Source organism: Lycium barbarum, chromosome 1, assembly GCF_019175385.1.
Source record: "Lycium barbarum isolate Lr01 chromosome 1, ASM1917538v2, whole genome shotgun sequence".
In the NCBI taxonomy this organism is placed as follows: domain Eukaryota; kingdom Viridiplantae; phylum Streptophyta; class Magnoliopsida; order Solanales; family Solanaceae; genus Lycium; species Lycium barbarum.
This window is the reverse complement of record NC_083337.1, coordinates 136,409,818-136,415,542: the sequence shown is the minus strand read 5'-3', so window position 1 is coordinate 136,415,542 and position 5,725 is coordinate 136,409,818. Positions and strand designations below refer to the sequence as shown.

General features: G+C 38.5%; 1 long non-coding RNA gene across 1 annotated transcript; it reads left to right on the top strand.

Annotated features, from left to right (window-relative positions):
- Positions 1–261: 261 nt before the first annotated feature.
- On the top strand, positions 262–2,529 carry LOC132606251 (uncharacterized). Its single transcript, XR_009569669.1, has 3 exons — positions 262–333; positions 1,220–1,270; positions 2,295–2,529. It is a non-coding gene; the product is annotated as an uncharacterized LOC132606251 (long non-coding RNA).
- The last annotated feature ends 3,196 nt before the right edge of the window (positions 2,530–5,725 follow it).

Genomic DNA, 5,725 nt, shown 5'->3' with positions numbered 1-5,725 from the left:
CAACTTAGTGGCCCAAGCCCATGTTGTATAAATGTTTCCCATGTGCAAAAAACAATTAACTAAGGGACCATAGTGTATATATCATATACTACACAATCTTCATCCCTTAGAAGATTCATGAAAGAACAAAGCAAAAACAAGAGAAAATAAAGGGGAGGGTTCGGCTTGGCCATAGAAAATTTGCTACCAAAAATCTTGCTTCTAAAATTTTGTTCTTGTTGGATTCCTACTAAAGTGAGTGCCCTTTTCAACTTGGTGTAGTTGGTTTGGAGAGAGGAGCATTAAATTCATCAAAGTGACCATTCACTCAAGTGAAGAAGACTAGGGAAAAAGGTAAGAATTCATCTCTTTTTATTGTGTTATGAAGTCATGTTTATGTTGTAGTATGTAGAGATGAGTTGATTGTATGGAGAAATGGAAGTTTGCAAAGTGGGTGTGTGGTATGTATATGTAGCCGTGAGTATGTGTGGATTGTATAGCTATAATGTGTTGAATTTATGTTATATTCTAGTTGTGGTTGGGGTGAAATGCATGTTGGGAATGAAAGTTGAATGAAATTGATAGAAGTTGGTAGTGGGGTGTTTGGCCGTGTGGTATGGAGTGTGTGGGATGGAAATGGATTAAGTTTGTTTAGTGTGTTGGTTGTGTTATTGTGATTCTTGCAATATAAATGAAAGTAAAATGATATGAGGTTGCTTTGAAATGGAATGTAGAAGTTTATGTCGTTTTAGAACGATTTTACGACATTATGAAAGTGAAGTTATTAAGTTGCAAATTTTGATGAGTGTTGATGAAGTTGGAAGCTAGAAACATATTATGAATATGTATGCCAAAGATTAGAAGTTTTGAATGAGTTACGACTTTGGCGGAAAGTTTGTATATCGTGTGTATAATTTAAGGAAACCATATGAAACGCTTCTAATCTATGTTGGGATGGTCTAGTTTGGTAATGTATGTGAAATTATTGAAATTGGTTGGAAATTGAAGTTGAAATGAAGGTTATGGCATTATGTCGGCAAGTAGAACTAGTTGTGCCATATTGTGCTTCTAGTGTTTGTTGTTGATGTTGATGTTGTTGTTGATGATTGTGAGCCGAGTTGAATTCTCGGGGGTGCTATATGTATAGGGGAAGTGCTGCCGAAATTTCGGTAGACAAATAAGAATTGAATTGAATTTGTAGCATCTATAACTTACAATTGGTAAACTTGACCATTTGCAGATTTTTGACGAAACGGGAAGTGAGTTTGGAAAGGCGTAAGGAGCTTGAAAGGTATGTAAAGCTACCCCGATCCTTCTTTTGGCATGTCTAAGTGTTTTAGGATCGGATTCGGGCCTCAAAAGACCTTCTTGGCCATCGGAATCCGTAAGAGAAAATCTCAGTTTTTCCTTCAGTAGAATTGAACCATTTTGATATGCTTTTCCTGAAATTATGCAAACTTTCTCTAAACTCCTTGAAAAGCTATAGAATGTCCGTAGAACCTTTATAGGTGACCCCATAAGCTTAAAGGGCGTAATTTGAGCCCACCGCCTTGCTTGTTCCGAGGTGGGCCCGCTATTCCCGGTTTTGCCCTTAATGTACTAAAGTCCCCTTTTTGAACATTTTTTTGATAGAAATGTTTCGACTACCCTTTTAATTACCTAACTAATATGGTTTTAAATATTCCATTAAGTCTGATAAATTGTTTTGATACTCGAAACTCATTTACTATGATTCCTTCCGACTTCATCGGATCGGTTCGTCTTTGATATGCCTCATCGAGTCTATGGAAACATTTATGATATTTTACTTGCATTAGTTTCTCACGACTCTATTCGTGGATGCCCCAATGTTTCCCACACTGAGCCCGGGCCAGGATATGTTGTCAAGCGTGATCCTTTGCATTGTTCGCCGTGCCTCGATGTGAGGGGGCAGGTATACGCGTACATGGGTTTGTGGAGTATGTTGTGCCATGTACGCTTGTTCTGATATGATTTGCTATGGCCATCTGATATGATATAATATGTGACGGGGTTATGCCCCATTCGGATTCTTCTGTGTTGTGGCACCAGCGTCGGGAGGGTGGCCACGCTCTGTCTACCGAGTCCCTTGGCAGAGACCGGATTTGATATGACATATGTTTCTGTACACACTCTGCATGTTTTGAAATTATGTATCTGATACTTTGGATTTTTCTGTTTATTCTGTACGTTCTATACCAGTTATGATTTTGTTTCTGCAACTCAGGCTTTACATATTCAGTACATATTTCGTACTGACCCCCTTTCCTCGGGGGCTGCGTTTTCATGCCGCGCAGGTACCGACGACAGGTTTGCTGATCCGTCTGCTTAGGATCTCATTCTGCTATTTTTGGAGCGCTCTTTTATTCAGAGCCATCTTTTGGTATAGTCTGTCACTTCTATATATGTATATTTCTCGTTCATGGGTACGGCGGGGCCCTGTCCCGTCATATGATTCTGTCGGTCTGTTAGAGGTCTGTGGACATGTAGGTGGGTTGGGATCTTTCTGTACAGCTGTGTGTATATGTTGTGTTTGGGCGATCCCATTCGTCGCGGCGGCCGGTCCGCATATATTTAAATGTTACTCTGTTGGCCCTGTGTGGCCTTTGTTGGTATTTTCTGCGTGCAGGGTATATGGGATAGTCCGTAAAACAAAGGAAACTCTGCCGCAATTTTTCTGGAAATTAGCCAAATTTGAAATAAAGCCTCGTTGGCTTCTGTTGTATATTAGAATGGGTTTGAGTGCCCAGATCGGGCTCTAGTCACGGCCTACGGGGTTGGGTCGTGACATATATATACACGGCCACAACATAACATCCATATTTTCATAAATTTCATCCATTTCTACATACTACAACATACACAACCATCCATAACATATAAAAGAAGATTAATTCTTACCTTTTTCCCTTAACTTCTCACTTGACTATGGTTATTAACTTGCAACAAAGAGGGGTCTACTTGCTCCAACAATTATACCACGTTAAAGAGGACCTTCAAATTAGTACGAATGCTAGAAGAAAATAATTTTTTGATCAAGATTTGAGGGCTCCAATTTTCTTCACTATGGCCGAATAGGCCTTTGTATTTGGCTTCTCCAAGTTTCTTGAAATTTCCAATTGATGAAGTTGGAAAATATTACTATTAAGTCATCTTTATGTACATGTATAATTTATCCATGTGGGCCAAAGCCCACCCACCTTGGCCGGCCACTTGGCCCACTTTTGTTTTTGTTTTGTAATTCATGAAAAATTATTCTCCAAATTCCGAATTTTCCCTTAGCCTTCCTCAATATTACTATGAACCACCTTGTGAAATTCCCTTTTTACCCTTAGCCTTTCTCAATATTTCCATACCAATAATATTCATAAACAACTTGTGTATTAAACAAGATCAAAACATAACCTTGCCCTTAACTTCTCACAATTATCTTGGATTGTCCGAACGTACAAAATACGGGCTATAACAATACTCTTCCTATAAACAACCTTTGAGAATTCAACTAATACACTTAGACTAACTCTAGCCTAGCTTACCACTCAACGACACCCTTTGAGAATTCACCATAGTAACTAACACTAGCCACCCATATACTAATACAACTAAGCTAACTCTAGCCTAGTGTACCACTGAAGGTGCTTGTGGAAGCAACCTTGAGAATTTAGAACACTTACAAACAGCTTCCTTTAAGAGAAGAGTAGGTTTACAGTTTATAGCACATAAGAACAAAAGACCTAACAATCCTAGAACTCAACACATCTTCAGTTATAGAGAACAGGCCCTTGGATCTGCTAACGCCTTGTTCTTGTACATCGTTTGGAGAGTGTAGACTTGCACTTAATATCTACATTTTTGTGCAAGAGTAATTCTTTATTTGAGAATGGTGTTGTATATGTAGAGGGAAGGGGGTTAGAAGGTGACAGCCCATACTAGTCCTCTGCTACTGTATTGCCACTGCACTATTGTACTGCTACAATGTCGGTAGCTTTACATCTGTAGAATTGACTTTTCAATGCTCCAAGGACCTGGTCCCTCATCTGGAGGAACCTGGTCCCTCATTTGTTCTTGAATAGGCTGCAACAACTCTACTGTTGTGCTGCTGCAATGTCAGTAGCTTTTAAGCTGTTCAGTTGACCAAGCAATAGATAGGGACCTGATCCCATCTGGTCCCTCTGAGGAAGTATTTGGTCCTTCATATATAAACATATCCTGCTGGGAACCTGATCTCATCTGGTCCCTCTGAACACGTATCTGGTCCTTCATATATGAACATATGTTGCAGCTTGTGTAGTTACTGATTGTATCTGATTCTTCAAGGAGCGTGTTAACATATCAATACATGAGATATCAAGAGGAGGCCAAATGCGACAAGTGAACCTGATCATATCTGGTTTCTTAAGGTTTGTCAAATCATCAAAACCTAAGGTATCATAACTCACCATCGACCCTCGTAATCTTTAACAAATGAATGATACGTAATAGTTTCTCATCTATAGAAACAAGAACATTTGGTATAACTCAAAATACAAGTCATAGTATTGTATACTTACTATTTGAGAACATGGTGAGGGTGAATATCACTTAATATTTCTTAAAAAAATACATAGCCAAATTTTACATTTTCACTTGTCATTGGTCTTTTGTCCTATGTATCAAAATTATCATATTTTATTTTTTCGCTATTTAAAAGTAAATTTAGTTTTATTCATGAAGGAGTTACATTTTAATTATAATACTGATAAAGTTTATTAATTATTTGCTTAGGGAGATAAAATGAATAGTATGACAGTAATATTGTTTTAAGAAATTGTGATTTTTTCATTGTTTGAAAGTTAAGATGTTAGAGTTTATTTGCATTTCATGATAGCTTTTATTTCATTGTGAGGATCAAGCACATCTATATATATATCATTTATTTACAGTTTTCTTTTATTTTTATGTAATTACCTATTTAAAAATATTTATTGTAATTTTATTATTTTATGAAATACTAAAAATTAAATAACCATGGGGCTTACGCCTCGCCGAGCATGTGTAAAACGCCCCGCTTTACGCCCCCGCGTTTTAAAACACTGGTCCTGATAGACAAACACAGAGCCCACCCCAGTAGACGGTGCCAAGTATCAGCGTGATTGGTAAACTCCATCTCATCTGGAGTTACCAAGTCCAGATTCTAGGAGTCATTCTGAGTATATACAAATATGATAGGTAGGTTTGGGCCCTGTGCCAACCACAGTGCAGTTACGTTCTTTTTTTAGGCTTGTAGACATGTCCTATATGTATAGTATATCAACATGGTACCCTTGCCGGCCTTCGTATACATTTATTTTGGGCTTGTTGTTGCAGACATCTGTGGTGGTCTTGTCGGCCTGTTTAGATATATCTATATGTGTAGGGATGATCCTATTTTAGTGAGATGATTGCCATTTACAGATTGTTCAAAGTTCAACATTGTCAGCCTGATATGTTGTGATTAGTTACATATTGGCCTTGTCGGCCAAGATTGCTTGTATGTATGTCCAGGGTTCATGAGCTACAGAGGGTACGCTCGGGGCCAAGTAAGGCACCAGGTATTGGCCATGCCTCCCCAGGATTGGGGCGTGACAAGTGGGGTGCTAAGCCCCAGGTGCAACAGCATAAGCCTCGGGCGTAAAAGTGTACGCCCTGGGTGTTAAATTTGTTTTTTGTTGTTTTAAGAGTATTTTTGCTATAGATCATGTTTTTTATC